Below are 20,590 nucleotides of genomic sequence, written 5' to 3' on the forward strand. Positions count from 1 at the left end.
ATAACTGTCTCAAGTCACTCAGGCCAAGGTGGCAATTAATACCTGTCTTCAGGGTATTCCCTAATATCTCTATTGCCCTTTCTATGGTTTTCAACATGACAATCACTGTTGCATATACTAATGTGTGAAGGTCTGAAATATTTGTTTTCTAGGTAGCATTTAGGAGAATGGATTTCTTTATGATGCTTTTAGCAAATACTGGCTTTTGAGACTTACTCTGTTTTGGAATAATTGATCCAGTAGTTGGATTCATGCAGTTAAACTCAAAGATAGGCTTTTCAGGCTTCCAGTCAAACTATGCCAACCTACTTTTCAAAATCATTTGAGATAGTGGGATCATTTTGTTCATTCATTTCTAGAGTTTGCATTGAAGATGTTCATGACCTCAGGGTCTTCAACTTTTCCCTCTTCACATCCAAACAGCTTAATTTGTGCCCTTACTTAATCAGATCTAGTCTTAGAGATAAAGTTGTTGTTGGTGGGGGTTTTGTTTTGTTTTGCTTTGTTTTTTAATAATAGCTCTGTGCTGGTTGGCAATACAATGCTCTGGGAGTTGAAGCTGAGATTACTATTAACAAAAAGAAGTATAAAGCCCTTGCCTAGAACTAGTAAAATCTGTTTCCAATTTTGTTGTTATAGAGTACTGGCACATAATGAAAGTATTCATGTCTTCAGTCCATTTCAAGTGTACTTGTGGTTTGCTTGCTTTCGTGGTCAGCACCATCTGCACTAAAGCATTTCCAGCAAGTGGGGTATTGGTAGTTCTGATTAGTTCCAATGTTTCAGGCCTTCTTGTGGTACCAGAACATGAAGACATGTCACTTGTTTCACTGTTCTCCATGTCAAGACGATCAACACAATAATTGAAAGTAGGGCCAGCCTGCAACCTTGTGCCACCAATTCTATTTCCTAGCTTCATGAGCTCAGTTTCATCATACCACCTAAGGTGCTAACCCAACTGATGATATTGCCAGAACCTAAATGGCTGTGATTTCCGAGTTCCTGCCAGGCTTTTACAGTTACCATACTAATCTTAGAGCACAAAGTCCCTAATATACATCATCACCCATGGACAATGAACCGGGCTGGAAGGAGCTGTTGTTTTACTATAATTATAAATATTCTTTTGTAATGCTCCAACTCATACTCAGATTTGGTCCTCCAGGAGAATGACTGCTTCAGGTTCAAAGTACTCTGAAGATCTGCATTACTAAAATTATAGGTCACAAGCCCCCATTAGTATGTTCCCTTTTAATAGTCAGTCTGTTGACACACAACTAACTAAAAGGAAAGAATTGTAAATTCTTTCATCATAGACACATCACAGACAATAGAAATAAAACATCTCTCCTGCCTCCTTCCCCCCACCTCTGACTCAATAAAGCTGGAGTATGCTCTTCCACATCATTGGTGGAAAGAATGGGCCCATTCTTAGAGTACACTAGTACGGAGGCACATACACATGGATGAAAGTGTACATGCCAAGATAATCCATCCCTCTGTTATTGGGGATTTGATGTCTTTACTTTTCCCAAGTTTTCCTTATAATGCTGCTCATATCTTCTGAATAGCTCCCTGGGCTCATATATCTTGAGAACTGAACTTCACAGCTAAATTCTTTGAGTTTGTTCTCTGGTGATCACAATATCTACTACCAAGTGATTTGTTCTGCTACTGAATGTCAGTTCTGCTACTGAAAGTGTTGACAGGATGGAAAGAGGTAGGAGAAACACAGTCCCCACCCCTGCACTCTGGAAGAGAAACAAGGGAAAGGCAAAGTATGGTTCCTACTGAAGTATTGGCTTCTTCCTCCATAACTGACTCTCTTTGAGTGCTAGGGATAATTAGAACAACTTCAGAACTATCTACTTTGCTTTTTAAAGGCCACTAGAGATGTGGCTGATCCTTCAGATGTCTAATGGTTACCTACCCTATAATTCCTAGGCAGCTCGGTGGCATAGTCAGTCAATAGACATCAGGAAGACCTGAGTTGAAATCTAACCACATACATTTAGCCTGTGACCTTGGACAAGTCACTTAACCTTTATTTGGTTCAGTTTCCTTAAGTATAAAATTAGGTTAATAATAACACCTACCTAGCAGAGTTGTTGTGAGGATCAAATGAGATAATTTTTGTAAAGTGCTTAGCATAGTACCTGGCACCTAGTAGGCACTATATAAATACTTATCTCTTCCTTTTCCCCTCTGCCAAATTAATGGAGGAACTTCATTATACCTTCTTCTGAAGAAACAAAGAATAAATCCTTCTTTACATTTCCTTTATAGACTGTGAAACGATCACTCTGAGATTTGTACTCTCTATGGGTTGCAAATGAAATTACTTTATATTTGACAGGGTCGGAACCTTAACACTTTGGGTTTGTTTTGTTGTTGTTGTTGTGGTTGGTTTGTTCGTTTGTTTGTTTCTTGTCCATTACATTCTGCAGTATAGGGAGCCAAGGCAAATGATACTTTCCCTTCCCCAACAATATGATATACTGGAAGGAACATTTTATTTGAATCAAAAGGCTTGTTGATGCTGCCACTTACTATTTATGTAAGCTTAGCCTTGAGAAAGTCTCTTAACCCCTCTGGGCATTAGTTTCTGTATCTGTAAAATGAAGTGATTGAACTAGATGCAGTACAGGGCAGTGGAAAGAATTCTGGATTTAGAATTACAAGTTTGGATTTAGAGTTGAGGCTTAGATTCAAACTGTTGCTATGCCATTTACTACTTGTATGAATTTGGATATATCACTAAATCTCTCTAGTTTTAGCTTCCTCATTTATAAAATGAGAAGTTTGGGCTAGATGACTTACTAAGGTCTTTCTCAATTCTAAATCTGATAATCCTGTATTTGTCATGCAAAAAATAATATGTAGGGGGAATTAAGATACAAATCCAACCCATCTCTTTGACATGGTGAGGATGGTAGCAAGAGGAAGTCCTGAGATGGATGAAATTATGGATGGCTGATGTTATCAGTCCTTAACCTTTGGAGGCAGGGAGTGTTAAACTCATCCTTTTTCCTTGCCCATTTATCCCAAGATCTTCTCTTTAATGGTTAAGATGTCAAATGGTTCTATTTCCAACAAACTATTATGCCACTTTCAAGTCAAGGAATGAGAGATATATGTCCCCAACTCCATGATGAAAAACTAAGCAAAGTAAATCTAGAGCAACATTTTCTAATGAACTTTATTCTGATCCAAAATCTTTCCAATTGGAAAAAACTATGTTCTTTATATTTTGGCCTTGCCAAAAATGACTGATTTTTTTCCTCCTGTGGAGGTCACTCTCTGACCAGGCAGTGTTTCTCAAGTAGCATTCTCATTCATACCAGTGTTTCTTGAAGACCTGACTAATGAATCATGGCAAGCCAGGCTTGACTCAAAACAAGTTTAATTCATTCAAGCTTTCGTCCTGCACCCACTAGCAAAAGATTCCTTACCCTTCTGCTGCCTCTCCATCATCTTCCTCATTTTTTGTTTCTTGCCTCTTTCCAACAACTCAAGTCAACAAAGATTCATTTAATATCTTCTCCAAAGACCTACTCTGAATCTTCATAGCGTGGCAATTTCCTGGATTCTCAATGGCTATGCCATTAAAGTATAAAGTTTAATAGGTTCTTTGCGGCTATTGTCATTGATCTAGTGACCAACTATATGTCTATTACCTGGATACTAGCCTAGGTAAAATCAGAGAAGGGAACCAGCATTTTTATTGTGCCTATTTTGAGCCAGGCACTGTGCTAAGTACTTTACAGATGTTATCTTATTTGATCTGCACAATGTGTGGGGTCTTTTCATCTTGCAATATCTCTCCACTATGCTGGACCCTTTCTCCCAGTGGTGAGATCTTTTAGGGACCTCCATTTTGGAGACAGGCCCAGGCCTGCCATGCTTCCTTGCCCTCCCAGATGTACTTCTGACTCTAGAGACTTTGCCACCATGCCCCTGCCCAAGTAACCCTTTTTATCCTCCCTGCTTTCCAGTTCCTTTTTTATGTTGTCTTCCTTCAATAGAATAAAAGTTCTTTGAGGGCCAGGACTGTCTTTATTTTTTGCTTATGTTTGTATCCCTAGCATTTAGCACAGTGCCTAGTATAGAGTTGGCTCACAGAGGCTTGGTACCTTGCTTTCTCACCTCTTCTTTTCTATTCTTATTCCTATTGTTCTTTGGCTACAATATATTCTCTCCACCTCTCTAATCATTCAAAATTTATCTAATCTGCAAGTCCCAAATATTTTATGAAGCCCCATTTACTAGAGTCCACACTGATTTCTCCCTTTGCTCATTCTCCTAGTATTCTTTAGGAAAGCAGTACCTGGCTATGTACCCTCCAGCATTGTTCTCTAATTTCTGCCTATATTTAAGTCTATCTCCCCAACAAGAATGCAATTGTTGGGACTAGCTCTTTTGCTCCTTTTGTATCCCTCTGGGGACCTAATTGACTACTGAGTAAATATAGGATGCTCAATTTTATTAGCCTGTTATTATTATTCACTTTCTTTGGAGAAATATACTTGAAGATATACCTAGATGTATGTGTGTGTGTGTCCAGTGCCTTTGATTTTTCCAATATTTCTAGCTAATTAGATTAAATTGTCTGCTTGTAACAACCTCAGGGATGGCACCATTTATCTGAAAAGATAAGGCATGATCAGTGAGAGTGTTAGGTGAGGAACTAGGGCCAATGAATGATACATATAATACTCAGAGGCTGAGTTCCAACATGATAGGGAAGAGAGTGGTTGATAGATAGCCTTTAATACACGCCCCTTTTTACCTATTCCATATTGCTAATTATTGGCCAGATAGATAACTAACCAGATAAGGAATCTACACATACTTGGTGCACATCTCTCATTCTCACCTTTCCTCATGATGTTTCGTTAAAAGCTTAGACATTTATGATTATACCAAGTAATGGAAGAATTTGGTAAGCATTGTAGCAAAGATTGAGAGTCTGAAAACCTTTACTCAACGATGGACTCTAAGACAGGAAGAAGTCCAGGATATGTCCTTGTTTTGCTTTGTTGCTGTATGAGAGCAAAGGTGGTAACGCCTCTCTATTCTTGAACTATTTTTCAAAAGAAACATCCTTTTAAGAATTAAAGCAAGTCAGAGATTCTATTTCACACCATTCAGATTGGCCAAGATGACAAAAGAAGGAAATTGAAATTTTTGGAAAGGTAATGGCAGGACAGGTATATTAATTTATACCATTCCATTGTTGGAGGAGTTGCAAATTGGTTCAGCTGTGGGTGGGTGGCAGGGTGTAATACACAGTGATAGACATACCAAAAAAAAAGAACCTCAAGATAACATTTTTAAATGCTCAGGAGAAAATAAAAAGTGCAAATGGAGACAAATGGAAGAATTTGTTTTTCCTTTTAAAGTACATAAATTACATAAATACATAAATTTAGTTATGATACATAAATTATGTATAATGTAATATACATTTTATATCATGTATTATATATACTTATAATGCTATATGATGCTTAAATATAATTTAACAAGCTAATAAGATATAATATACCAAAAACCATATTTAAAATGGAAATAATAATATCTATCTTAGATGGTTGTTGTGAGGGAGAAAAAATGTACAACACTCTTTGTAAATCTTAAAGTTTTATATTTTAGCAATTGTTATTGTTATATGATGGAAGCTTCTAACTCTTATCTACAATAAGAGCTCCCAGGTCATGAGGAAAGGGATGAAACAACTCTGGGCATCTACCCTACCTGCATACTTCCTCCCTTTTGGTACAAATGATATAGAGAACAAATTCTTTTTTCCTATCTTCACTCTCAGAAATCTCCAAAAATAGTTTCAGAAAGCCAAGTTTAATGATGTTATTCAACTAGTTGCTCCTTGGATAGCATCTGCTCAAATTTCTCTTTTCCACAGTAGGATATACAACACAGTTGTTCTAAACTATACTGTGTTACAAATCAAGATATAAATACATAAGAGTTCTTGTTAAAGTATTTATGTACGTACATTCTATTGTACATTTAAAAAACACTGTACTTATAGTCAGGAAAGATATGGGTTTGAATCTCTGATCTTTACTAACTGTGTGATTATGTGACTTTTTTTGGGGTCCTGAGTTTTTCATCTGTAAAGTGGGCATATTAAAATTCTACCAATGTCATCATTCAGGCTTGTCAGGCAATAAATTTTCTGAGATTTTGCCACTGCCTTCATATTTAAGACCATGGCTTTTCTGAAGTTCTACTATTCCTTCTTTAAGAACTTTGAATTTCAAACGTTCATTTTTAAAATTAAAACTGGGCTAACAAATCTCTCTTTTAGAAGTAAGCAGGTAAAGGGAATGAAATACTGAAATATCCATGAGCTAAAAAGAGTATATTCAGTTGAGGAAGTATCTGGTGCAGTGATGGCAAATCTTTTAGAGACCTTAGAGCCCAAGTGCCCAAATTGCAACTCTCATGCCTCATGTGAGCCCCCTCACCTTACCCCCAGACAGGGGAGGGAGGAAGTACTTCCACTGGAGTACTGGGCAGAGGGGTGGATCCTGTGAGAAATGTCCTCAGGCATTCGTGGAGAGGGGGAAGGGAGCAGTCCCCTCTGGAAAGGTCTGGACCACATACCATAGGTTCTCCAAAAAAAGGTCTAGTGGATCATTATAGGAGTCAATGTTAGTGTTGATCTAATTAACACATTCATTAATAGTATATGAGTGAGAATAGAAAATACTTGATATTTGCAGATGGTAGGGAATTCAAGTGTTCTACAATGGAGGAGGGGATTAAGGGCCATAAGAATATCAGAAATATCAGCACTAATATTCAATAGTCAATAGCTGATAAGCATTTATTAAGCACCTACTATGTACCAGGTTAGAGCCAGTTAGATGGAGCACTGAACCAGGCATCAGGAAGACCTGAGTTCAAATAATGCCTCAGACACTCATTAGCTCTGTGACCTTGGGCAAGTCTGTTTACCTAATTAACTGGAGAAGGAAATGGTAAACTCCAGTATCTTTGCCAAGAAAACCCCAAATGTGGTCACAAGGAGTCATATATGACTGAGCTACTGAGCTACTGAACAAAAATGCTACAAACCAGGTACTGTACTAAATGCTGGGAATACAAAGATGAGGGGAATACAAAGATGGGGGGGGGGGGAAGAAGCAACCCACACCAATATGTCTGTGTTGAATAAATACAAAATAAGTATAAAGTAGCTAAATAAAAGAAGAGGGCACTAGCAGTTGAGGGCATCAAGAAAGGCTTTGGGTAGAAGGTAGTGCTTAAGTAAGCTATAGCTTGAATGAAGACAGGAATTTGGAACAGGGGGAATCTTTGAGGTCCTTAAGAGAAAGGTATTTTATTCTTTGTACTTGTATCCCCCAAACATAGCACCTAACATTTCTTTAACACAATAGGTGTTTAATGAATATTTGTTTGTTGATTGATTCCAGGTGTGGGGGACAGGTAATTAAAACACACAAGGAAGTAAGAATGTTTTGTGTGAGAAACAAAGAATTCTAGTTTAGTTGGATTGTACAACCCTGGAGGGAGAGTTACTAGGTTGTTCTGGAGGGCTTTCAAAGATAAGCAAGTGCTTGCATTTTATGCTGGAGGCAATAGGAAGCTATTGGAGTTGATTGATTTGGAGTGAGACTGGTCAAAACTGTGGGTCTGGAAAATCACTAGAGGATAGGACTGCAGTGGGGAGAGACCTGAGAAAGGGTGCCCATTTAGGAAACCATTACAGAAGCCCAGTGGGAGACAGACAAATCCAGGGACTTTTAAAAGTGGGAAAGTCTGGAGAAAATGCAAAGATTCCACCAGCAACAAGGAGAATGGGCGAAGGAAGGATTTGCAGCCTTGGGAAAGCAACAACCCAGGAAGAGGCAGTTGCCCTGTGCTCTCTTGCCTGGAGTCCTCCTGAGAAGGTCAGTATCTGACTGGATCCCAATCTCAGGAATCTTTCTTTTCCTTAAACCTGTTCACCACCATCCTTCCAAACCAGCAAGTGAACAGATAATTGGAGAGAAAAGGAGTTCGCCAGAAGATTTATACAAATCTCCCTTTACCCTGAATTTAGGGACATCTGCTATGCAGGGTCAGAAGCCAGGGTTCAACACTCTGAACCTCTTAGGAGGTCAGGCTACCAAACCTGGGCTACCTAACTTTGAGGGGAAGAGTTTAGACAACTAGGGATCGTCTTTTCCCTCTTCCCTACTGACCCCAATTTAACAGATATTCAACCTTATCCTTTATCCCTATTCTTAGAATGAACTCATTAACAAACTCAACTGATTCAAGACTGAGAGAAGGGCAATTACAACTGAGGAGGGAGAGAGAAGTGATCTCTCCCCAGATAAAAGAAGCCTGATATTTGGAAGAAATCCTACAGTGGGAAGTGAACAGGCAGGCTTAGGGAGAAGCCATAACTAAAGAGGGTTGGAAGTGGGAAACAACAGACTCACCCTCCTTCTACCTCTTAGTTCAAGACTACCATCAACTCCTTTTCCCTTGGTTCTGACTTTAATGGAGGGAAGACACCATTCTCTCCTCTCCTCTCTCCCCACATGAAACCCCTCTATTACACCAGGAAAGAAGAGATGGGCACTAATTAACTTGGTGCCTTTGTGAACAGAGAATAGAGAATAGAGTTGAGATTTGTTGATTAGACAGAAACAACAATATTTAGGAATTTATTGGGGATGAAGGAGAGAGAAGAACTGATAGAATATGAGATGCTGCAAGGCCCTGTACAAAAATAGGGAAGCATGGTAGAAGAAAGAGTTTTGGAGAAAAAAGAATGAGTTTTATTTAAGACTCATTGAATTTAGGGGCAGCTAGATGGCTCAATAGATAAAGTCAGGCCTGGATTTAGGAGGTTTAGGGTTCAGATTTGGCCTCAGACATTTTCTAGTTGTGGGCAAGTCACTTAATCTCAATTGGCTAGCTCTTATAGTTCTTCTGCCTTGGAACTGATACTCACTTGAATATCTTTTATTTTATTAATTTAGAATATTTTTCCATGATTCCATGATTCATGTTCTTTCCCTCCCCTCCTCCCAACCCCCTCTCTTAGCCAATGAGCAATTCCACTGGGTTTTACATGTGTCATTGATGAAGACCTATTTCCAAATTATTAATCTTTTCCCTAGAGTGATTGTCTAGAACCTACATCCCCAATCATATCCCCATTGAACCATGTGATCAAGCAGTTGTTTTTCTTCTGTGTTTCTACTCCCACAGTTCTTTCTCTGGATGTGGATATCATTCTTTCTCACAAATTCCTCTGTATTGTCCTGGATCATTGAACTGCTGCTAGTAGAGAAGTCCATTACATTTGATTGTGCCACAGTGTATCCATCTCTGTGTACTATGTTCTTCTGGTTATGTTCCTTTCACTCTGTATCAATTCCTGGAGGTCATTCCAGTTCACAAGGAATTCCTCCAGCTCATTATTCCTTTTAGCACAACAGAATTCTATCACCAACAGATACCACAATTTGTTCAGCCATTCCTTTGTCACCACAAAGAGTGCAGCTATAGATATTTTTGTACAAGTCTTTTTCCTTATTATCTCTTTGGGATATAAACCCAGCAGACTCAGTATTGATTCTAAGACAGAAGGTAACAGTTTAAAAAAAGACTTGTTGAGTTTAAGATAGTGTCACGTTGTCTACTTGTTCAGTTGACAATGGGTGCTATGGAACTGAAGTTCAAGAGAAGGAAAGACTTGATATATAGATATACATCAGTCAACTGCATGAAAATTATTATTAAGCCCATGAAAACTTCTCAGGTCACCAAAAGCATGTATAAAGACAAAAGAGCCCAGTGCAGAGCTCTGGGGTACATCTATAGTTAGAGACTGTGACATGATCGATGATTTCACAAATGAGATGAAAGAGGGGTCAAAAAGGTAGATAGAATGCTAAAAAAGAGAAAGCATTGTCACAAAAAACCTGGAAAAGAGAGGCTATTTGGAAGGGGAGGACAATGAAAATGTCAAATGAAGCAGAGAGGTCAAGAAGAAGGTGAATCATTTTATTTGGTAATTAAGAGAACAATGGTAATTTTTGAGTTTAAGTTTAAGTTGAGTGTTATGCCAGATTGTAAAGGTTTGAGGAATGAGTCACAAAGTAAAGGCAATGAATGGAGACAGCATTTTCTGGTGGTTTGGCTAAAAAGGAGAGGAGAGTTATAAGAAGATTGCTCCCAATATTCTGGATTCACACAAATCAAAATTAACTCCCTCCTAAAGGGGTCAATCTTTTCTTTTTTGCTTCTACACCCACCTAAGAAATGCAAGAGAAATCTCTTGTATAGGACTAAGGTATGGTTCATGACTAGGTTTCCCAAGAAGTGAGCAAAAGGATCCCCAACTTCCACATGGGTATTAGGAATAGGGGAGGCTTTATTTCACCAACCTTAGAAAAATAGGACACAGGGGACTCACTGGAGCCAATTAACAAATGCAGAAACATAAATATCTCATTAGACTCATTAGATTCCCTCTGGAATATACTTTAGCTGATGGGTGAACTAATACTCCCCACTAGCCTCAGATTTGCATTATATAAGCAACTCAGGGCAACTACACAGTTGTCAGGGCCCATAATTTTTCCCCATTTTCCCCATGGCTTATATAACTTTAGTCCTTTGAGCTGCAGGACAATCCTGTTCCTTCTCTAAGGAACATATTATTAGAGAAATCTCTCTCTGGAGTCTCATATCTGACTGACTTTCGTGATCAGGACCTTTGATTTCTAGGGAGCTCTAGAATTTGCAAAGAAAGACCATTCTTAGGAGCACTGGTCTCTGACCTGTGCTTAGAGAAGAAAACAGAGAGAAGATGGTCAGGAAGCAAATGCCTAGAAATTTTCTTTTTAGTTTCACTTGGCAAGTATGGGACACCATGCTATGTGCTTCTTCTGGAAATCTCTTTTCCTATAAATATATGAGGATGCTCTTGGAGGGTAGAGGAAGAAGTAAACAGTCTTCCCCTTCCTCTCTTCAGCTCAAGTCTGTAAGTCCAATAAAGAGGAATCTCAAGAAGGGAAAAGGATGAAACCTTTTACAGCTCACTTTTATAAAAGAACCACAGGGAAAAGTCATCTCTCACTTTGCCTCCGTCATCTTGCAGGCAGCCCCATTTATTGGGAATCTGTCAGAGGAGTTTCCAAGATTTTCTCAAGCAAGGTGCTAGAGTACTTGTCTGTGTTCTGACCACCTTCAGACAAGTACCAAATCCTATGATCACAATAGTTTGTTTGGAGGGTTTATCAAATTGAGCAGGATTTTCCTTGAACAACCCCCCCCCCCCAAGAATCATGTGTTTTTTTGAGAGCCATTGTGCCAGGCTATAGGTATACAAAGGTAAAAGAATCAACACATAATAACTAACATTGATATAGTACTTAATGGTTTACAAAAAGTTTTAAACACATCATCTCATTAGATCTTTACAATATCCAGGTGAGGTTGGTACTATTTTCATCCCCATCTTACAGATGAAGCAACTGAGAGAATTCAAATGACTTGCTTGGCATCACACAGGTAGTAAATATCTGAGAATGCATTCAAATTCAGGTCTTCTAGTCTTCAAGTCCAACTTTCTTTCTGTTATCCATTAGTTACTGCTGAAATGTGTTCAAATGTTAGTAAAATTATATATATATATATATATATGTATATATATATACATATATATATATATATATATATATAAAGGCAATTCATTGAGGAGAGACTTTAGCATCTGGAGACATCAGGAAAGTCCACATGTAGAAGAAGATGGTGTTTGAACTGAGCCTTGAAGGCATCTGAGTCTCTTAAGGGGCAGAGAGATAAGGAAGAAGTCCATTCTTAGCATGTAGTAGGGCAGTTTGTGCAAAAGCCTGGAGACACATGCAGTAGAAGGCTATGTGTTATTCAATTGTCTGACTTGTTTTTTACCCCATTTGGGGTTTTCTTGGCAAAGATACTGGAGTGGTTTGCCATTCCTTCTGCAGTTTATTATACAGATGAGAAACTGAGGCTAACAGGGTTAAGTAATGTAATAGTGGGAGAGACAGAGGGGCTTTAAAAATGCTAGGACCAGGAAACCAGCTGCCCAGAGTTGCAGAAACAGTAAGTATCTGAGGCTGGATTGGAAATCAGGAAGATGAATCTTTCAGATTCCCAACCCAGTGCTCTATCTATTGTGCCACCTAGATGTTCCTATGGTATGTGTAGAGGACAATAATAACCAATAGATCTGTTTAGCTGGACTGAAGAAATTTTGAAGGAAAAAGATATGTGCTTAATTTGGAATGGTAGATTGTTAAGATCTTTAAATAAAAAGCAGAGGAATTTGGGTATCAGCACAAAGGCAATAGGGAGCTACTGAAACTTTTGAAAAAGGAAAACACATCATCAGAATCATGCTTTTGAAATATCACTTTGGTAGCTATGTCGAGATGTACAGGAGAGGAATATGCCAGGATGTACAGACTGGAATAAGGAAAGACAAAAAGGAAGACAGTACTCCAGGTGAGAGATGTTATAATAGCCTTGGCTCTGTTGGTGACTATGTGAACAGAGGAGACAGAGTGGAGAAATGATTTACAGAAAGAATTGACAAGACTTGGCACTCTATAACATAAATTCCTTGAGAGTAGGGATTATTTCATTTATATTCTCAGAGTCTAGCACCTTGTTTGGCATATAGTAGGCACTTAATAAATGTTTATTGATTGACTGGTAGCAGTTTAAACAGCTGGAGAGGGGAATGATGGAGAATGAGGAATTAAAGGTGATTCCCAGGTGCAAACCTAGGTAATAGGAAAGATGGAAGCACGCATCTTTCTAGAGCTCTAGGAGAGAGACTGCCTACTATACATCTGTCCCTAGGTGACCAGTAGTCGTCTCAAATGTCCATGTATACTAAAAAACTCTCCATGTCTTTCTCCTATCACCAATCATAGCCTTCCCCCCAAATTCCTCGTATTAATCATTCTATACATAAACATTGCGCTTAGTGTTCGGTACTTTAAGGGCACTACTTTCCAGAATTCAAAACTTCAGTCATCTTTGATTAGTTCTTCTCCCTTGATAAGTTGCCAAGTTTTATAAATATTACCTCTACACTACCACTTACCTCTATTCCCTTCTTTCTATTTACAGACTCCCTCCTAATCCAAGCCCTTATTACCTCACACTGTGGCCTATTGAAATAGTCTTGGGATTGATCTTCCCGCTTTGAGCATCTTATCTCATCAATCTTCTAAATAATTGTCAAAAATAACCTTTCAAAAGCACAGATCTGATGATTATATTGTTCTCTTACTTTGGAATCTCTAGAGCCCCCCATTGATTCAAGGGTCACATATAAATTCTAATTCCTGGTAATTAAAACACTTTACAAACTGGTTCTAGCTTACTTTTTCAGATTTATTTCACATTGCTTTCCTCTATACTCTCACTATTCCAGTTAAACTGGTCTATTTGCTGTTCCCCGAAACTTGGCATTCATTCATGACTACAAAGTTATGGCTTTGTACAGAGTACAGGCTCTTCCCCATGCCTGGAATTCACCCTCTCCTTATTTCCTCTAAGAATCCTTGCCTCTCTTAAAGGTTCTAGCCCCTATAGAAAGAGTTTCTTGAATTTCCTAGTTTTATGCACATATCCATGTATGGATTATATCCTTTAGTAGAATGGCCTTAATGTCAGAGGCTGTTTACTGATTTAATCTTTTTAATCCCAGTGCCTAGATCTCCCATTTTCCCAATTTGAATTTACAGCTTGAGTTTCTCTAGAAATGACTAGCAGGTTCAAGGTGCTTTGTGGGTCTGCACTTCTAAAACTTTAGCTTAGGAGCCCCCACCAGGGCTCATATATTACTGCCTTTAATAATTAGTCAGGGACACAATTAGTTCAAAGCAAAGGTGTTTATTGAGATGGCATTAGAACAGCAACTATAAAACATTTTTTTCCATAACTGTGGGGTTCACTTTCCCACAAATACACTTAACATCAGTGGAAAGAATATGCATATCATTTACTCCAGTAGAGAGACACACAAATAGGGAACACATTTGGCAAAGGTGTTCTGATGTTGCAGGGCCAAGGTATACTTTTTCTTCTTGTGGTGTCCTCATGAGGCTTCTCCTGGGCTCAACATTTCTTCTTGGAATGCTAATTTAGGGAGCTAATTGGCTCTTGGGCCTGATGTCTACAGTTAAGAAAGTAGGTTGGTTGAAAGATGCCATGACTATGGTGGAGAAGAGGGGAGAGGAAGAAGAGAAACCACCTCCCACCCAAAAAGAAAGGAGTAATTCTCTCAAGAGTTGACTCCTTTCTCAACTGTCTGAGTTCAAAGTCCTCAGAGCTCTTTTCTTCCTGGACTCACTCTTCAGTGGATTATTGCTTGATTTTGGTGCCTGTGTGACATCCAGTAAATTGTTTTAGATTCATTCTCCCTGAGCTAAGCTGGCTATATTCCCCCTCCCTTCAATGTTCATGGGGTATGCCTAAGAAGTTAAGGGTATCTTTGCCCTAGGGCTCCCTCCCAACCCCCAACCCCATTCCAGAGTGTTCATCCCACTATTAGTTGTTATTAATCCCCATTTCCATTTAACCAATGAATAGCAATTAGTTTTTACAATAGGAAATTTGCTTTAAAAATAGCAAGAAGATAAGTATAAATTTATCCTTCTAAACACCTTGGGGGAGGGTTATCCATTACCTTATACCATCTCAGTTCTTGGGGAAACTGGATTCAGCCTTAAGCAGTTTCTACATAGCATTTTCCCCACCAAATTCATGTCTAAATATGGCATTGCTGTTGGATGAGTCTCCATCTGAGCTACTGTTCTCCTCCTTGGTTCTCAATGCTGGACTGGCTGGCTATAAAGCCTTACATGAACTTCAGACCCTGACCTTGGTGGTTTATTTACCTGACATATTAGTGGCCACAAGGTCATAGTCAACTCCAGTTTCTTTCACCTAAAAAAAGGAAAAAAACCAGACTGAGGCCAAGAGCCATGGCCAGTATTCATGGATCTCTTATAGACTGCAGAAGGGCAGGGACCAGGACCTTTTCCTTTACAGAATGATTCTCAGCTGAATTCTCTCAGTTCTCATAAGAATGCGACCAGGAAGATAGGAATCAGATGAGGTGAGAAGGAAGGGGTGGGACATAGAGGGAGGCTGACTAGTGCCTTTTGAATATATCCCAGTTCTGCCCCCTCTAGCTAATCAAAAGAAGCTTCTTTTTACCATGGGGTTAGAAGATTGGAAACTGTTATACAATGTTTTGTGTACTCCGAAATCTAGGAGAGGAGTATATCTGTAGTCTACTGTGTATATACTCATTGAAATGTCTGGGCTTATTAGCCAGTCTCTTTTTCATTTAAAATGAAAGAATTGGACAAGATGATTTTTAAGGCCTTTTCCACTTGTATATATTATGATCCTAGGGTCTTTCTGGATAGGTCTTGTTTTCAGTTTGAAGCCAGCAAAAATAACTCAGGTTTTACTTGATTAGATTTTAACTATGAGGCATATTTTCACTTTAATCAGGGACTCTTGATTAGGAAAAGTCTTTAAGCTCCTAAAGAATGGCAGGCTAGATATTCTCTAGGACTATTTTCAGGTTTAAGTTGTGCACTTATTTATTTGAGTAGATTTAAGTTCTCCTTGAGGTAGTGAGATATAAAGACCTAAGCAGTCCTGGGGCCTTAAACTTCTACTCTTGAGGTAAATGAGGAATAAACAGTACTGATACTGTGAGGGCTAGATTTTGAATTAGGAGACCTGGGCTCGAACCCCAGGGCTGCCATTTGTCATCTGATGTTCGGAAATCGTGTTGTCTTTCTCTGGATCTCAGTTTCCTCCATTGTAAAATGAAAGGCTTGGATCAAATAATCTTCAAAATACTCTCCCATTCTAAATCCTAGTATTGTTCTGGGATACTCTTCTGATATCCTTAGTGACCTTTTCTTTCCTAATCCCCTGCTGTTTGACACTGTTCAGGAGTGGTAGAAAGGTCTCTCTGCTAGCAGGAGTCCTAGTTTTAAATCTTACCTCAGACGCTTAGTAGTTGCATGACTTTGTTAGAGTATTTCATGTATAAGAAATTTCATTTCCTTCTCTGAAAAATGGGAATAATACTTGTTCTTTTTAGACTTCGCCACCATGATTTAACTAACTTCTCCTCCAGGAACTTCCCTTAGTTCCTAGGACCCTCTCACCCTGGATTATTGCTTGGCAATGCTGGTCTCAGTTCATGTTGATGAGTTCTTTGGGGAGCCTCCATTTTGGGGACAGACCTAGGCTAGTGGTACTTCATTTCCCATCATTATGGGGAATATTTTGGAAAGGGGAAAGGGTTTATACAAATATATTATACAAAGGGTATAAACACATTTAAATAACTTGAGTTTATTACCAGAGAAGGGAAGGATGGGAAAGTAATGAGGGAGAGGTTGGCATCTGACTATAAGCCCAAGATATTTCCCATTATAATTATTTTCCTAAGCTAACCTGTCTAAATAACTAAACTACACCATCCAGCTATTACATTACATTAAATTACATTATATTATATTAGTACCCCTAATTATCCTCCTCTCTTTCTAGTTCCTTTTTAATGTATTATCTTTTCCATTAGAATGTAAGCTCCTTGAGGTCAGAGATTGCATTTCTTTTTTGTTTATTTTTATATCCTCAGCACTACCACAGTGCTTAATGACTGCATATTATCTGCCTGCCCTATCTATCTCCTAGGTCCATGTTGGGGAACCTATGGCACATGTGCTGGAGGGAGCTGCTCCCCTCCCTCTCTCCATGCAAGTCTGAGGATATTTCTCATATCACTCACCCCTCTGCCTAGCAGCCCAAAGGAAGCATTTCCTCCTTGCCCTATCTGGGGTAAGGGGACATCTCACATGACTGAGGGTTACAGTTTGGGCATTTAGTCTCTAAAAGGTTCACCATCACTTTCCTAGGTTATTGTGAAGAAAATGATTGCAAATGTCATAAGTGCTATATAAATATGAATTATTATAAAATTTGAAGCTTTACTAAGGGGAGAATCTCTAAAGAATGCTTGAAAGCTTTTTTTTTTTTAAACTTTTACCTTCTGTCTTAGATAGATAGTGAGAACTGTGGGGAGTACTGGTTCCAAGGCAGAAGAACTATAAGGGCTAGGCAATTAGGGTTAAGTGATTTGCCCAAGGTGAGACAATTAGAAAGTGTCTTGGGCCAAATTTGAACCCAGACCTTCCTATTTCCAAGCCTGGCTCTTTATCCACTGAGCCATCTAGCTGCCCTAGAATGAAGGAACTTTGAAAGGCAAGGGGAGTTTGAAGGATAAAATCCTGGATGACCTGGGTTTGACTCCAGGCTCAGTCACTTACTAGCTCTGCATTTCTGGGTAAATCTTTTAATGTTTCTAAATCTCAGTTTTTCCTTCTCTAAAATGGGGATAGTAATAGCACATACCTCATAGTTTTGTGAGGATTAAGTGAGACAAAGTATGTAAGTACTTTGTGCTTAAAAGCAAATGCTATATATAAATACCAGCTATTATTAGTAGAAATCGTTTGATCAGAAAATAAGAGTTTAGAAGGGGGTAATGCAGTATTATAGAAAAGAACTCTGAAATCAGAGCCAAAGAACCTGGTTCTTCAGCTATCTTACCTATGTGATTTCTGCATTTCATTTCTTGCCATCTGTAAAATGACAGGTTGGACTATTTCAGGACTTTTTAAACTTTTTTTTCTGTCATGGACCCCTTTTGTAGTATGGGGAAAACTAGGGATCCTTTCTCAGGATAATGTTTTTAAATAACTTAAGGAAATGATAAATTCCAGTTAGAGATTACCAAAAATAAAGATTAAAAAATCCCCCTCCCAGTCAAGTTCTTGAACCCCCTCAAATCTGTCTGTCTATTGACCCCAGGTCAAGAAACTCTGGATTGGATAATAGACTCTAAATCTGGGTTTCTAATAGAATTGCTCACTTGCAGTTATCCCCAGTGTGATTCCAGGCCAGGCACTGTGTATGCTTTCTCAACTATCTTCTCTCCACATCACAGGAATACAGATGAAGCTATGTTAAAATAAATGTTAGTCTAGACTTGAGGCAAGAAAGTTAGAAAAGGTCAGCCTCAGGGGTATATTTAGAAGGATAAAGAAAGTCCCACCCCTTTGCCTTAGGAGTAAGGGTGGGGAGAGGGTGATGGTCTGACAGTCAAGATATGTGCCTAAAGGCATTTTAAACTCCAGCAACCCTGCCTCAAAACCAACCAGCACCAGTAATGTGGGATCTTTCCAAGTTGAGGACTACTTTAATAATAATAATAATAATAATTCACTGTAATATTAATGATGATGATGATAATCTCTTACCATCAATTAAAGTAGGGATTCTTAGCCTTTTTGTGGTGTGGACCCCACTTTGGCAGCCTGGTAAAATCTTTGGACCTTTTCTCAGAATCCTGTTCAAAATGCATAAAATAAGTATATAGATTAAAAAGGAAATGAATTATACTGATACAAAGGTATGAGTATGTATGTGTGTATTTATAGTCCATGAGCTATAGGTACATATGTGTATACATATAGTTTATATATACAGTTCATGTTATCATTTTATGCTTATAATTAATTTATCCTTTTATATTTTAACCATATACCCATTTACATTTTTGTTTACACACACACATATATATCTAGATCTAGTTCATGAATAGTTCATAATAACCCTATGAAATAGGTAGTGATGTTTCATTGTTCCCATTTTACATAGGAGGAGGCCAGTGGTTTACCCATGCTCACACACCTAGTAAGTGTCAAAGCCAGAATTTTAAAAAATCCAAGTTGATTTTTGGCTGCATGCCTCCATGTCCTCCTTCTCCTCTCCCCATCTTATACTGTCTCTTATCAATGAGTGCTGGGGTGTCAGTGTGTTACTTTTGGTGGGAAAAATGTATTCACTTTTAAATTGAGTCTTTTGAAAGTAATTTTGTTGTTGTTCAGTTGTGTCCAACTACTGTGACCCTGTTTGGGGTTTTCTTGGCAAAGGTTTGCCATTTTCTCTTCCAGCTCATTTTACAGATGAGGAAACAGAGTCAAACAGGGTTAAGTTACTTGCCCAGCATCATGCAGATAGTGCCTCATTTGAACTTAGGTCTTCTTCTCCCTAAGCCTGGTGCCCTATCCAATGCAGCACCTAATTACTCATTTGAAAATAATGGCTTAACCCAAAAGAATGCAATTAAAGGAAGGCATTTCAGGCAATGAAGCGAAAGTCCCTCAAATACTAGGTAGGGCTTTGTGTTGTCCCTCATCAGATTATGTTTACCCCTAGGATCAACCTTCAATAGAGATCTAGCTGGCTGAAGAGGTAAAAATTTTTTAGGAAATAATCTCCACATTTCTCAACATTCTAGGGAGTACTCTAGAGTGAAATTTGGTATGGGAGAATAGTATTTTGCCATTCTCCCATGCAGAAGTTATTTGATAGCAAATTTTTCTAGATCAGAGGTTCTTAACCTGTTTTATGTCATGGGACCCTTTTAGTAGTTTGTGGAATTACATGGGCTTATAAAGAAAACAAATATATTTTTTAAAGTTCATGGATACCATATTAAGAACATTTGCTTGATGTTACAAACCTCACCACAGTTTGGGGGTGATCAAAGTGTTCAAGATTCCAGAGACAACTTTCTACTATTGCCTTGGGAGTTATCAGAGAGGAATCATTAGAGCTGCCTTGACAGCGAAGTCTCCTATATTCTGAGGGGTCCTGTGAAGAGAATACTAAAAAGAAGTTTGTTCTGTCTTCACAGTCTGTTTTTAAGCCACAGAAGAAAACCAAACATCTTACTTTGTTAATATATTTTTTATTTCAGTCATAAGATTTGGTTGTTTCTAAAAAATCAGTCCAGCACTGAAGGACGAAGAGATGCCACACTAAGAACATTAGCAATTCCAAACATGGGTTTCCAAAATATTTCAACACATGCTAGTGTGTAAATTTCCTAATAAGAAAAGCTCAATTGGGTTAATACTCCTGTGAATGTATACTTTCTCTCTGATTTTTTTTTCAGTGTTACCTTAGGGTCCTACCTATAAGGCACTTGTTTTGAGATATATAAAAATTATATATATATACACACACACACACACACATATATATATATATATATATATATATATTGAGATATAAAACCATTATCATCTTAGAGGAGGTTCTGATTTGAAGTGCTTCTGTTGGAAGGTAAGAAACAAACATTTATTAAACACACCTACTGTGTGCCAAGCACTGTACTAATTTGCCTACAATTATTATCTCATTGGATCCTTACAACAACCCTGGGAGGTAGATGCTATTATTATTATTACCATTTACAGATGAGTAAATGAAGTAGGGAGACATGATTTTCCTTACCGAGGTCACACAGCTAATAAATGTTTGAGGCCACACTTAAACTTAGGTCTTCCTGAATCCAGGCTCTATCCACTGTACTATCTACCTGTCTCACCTGTTGGGACTTAAATGACCACATCTTTAGACTAGACAGGGAGAAGTC

The 20,590-nt window shown here is 38.4% G+C and overlaps 1 protein-coding gene across 1 annotated transcript in view; it reads left to right on the plus strand.

Moving 5' to 3' along the window:
• Nucleotides 1-15,061: 15,061 nt before the first annotated feature.
• NFIB (nuclear factor I B) overlaps nt 15,062-20,590 on the plus strand; it is a 293,450-nt gene continuing 287,921 nt past the window's right edge. Inside the window, exon 1 of the mRNA XM_056805360.1 lies at nt 15,062-15,169. The gene's annotated coding sequence lies outside the window, so the exon portion shown is untranslated. The remainder of the gene's footprint in view (nt 15,170-20,590) is intronic.

The sequence above is a fragment of the Monodelphis domestica genome, chromosome 7 (genome assembly GCF_027887165.1).
Source record: "Monodelphis domestica isolate mMonDom1 chromosome 7, mMonDom1.pri, whole genome shotgun sequence".
NCBI lineage: Eukaryota > Metazoa > Chordata > Mammalia > Didelphimorphia > Didelphidae > Monodelphis > Monodelphis domestica.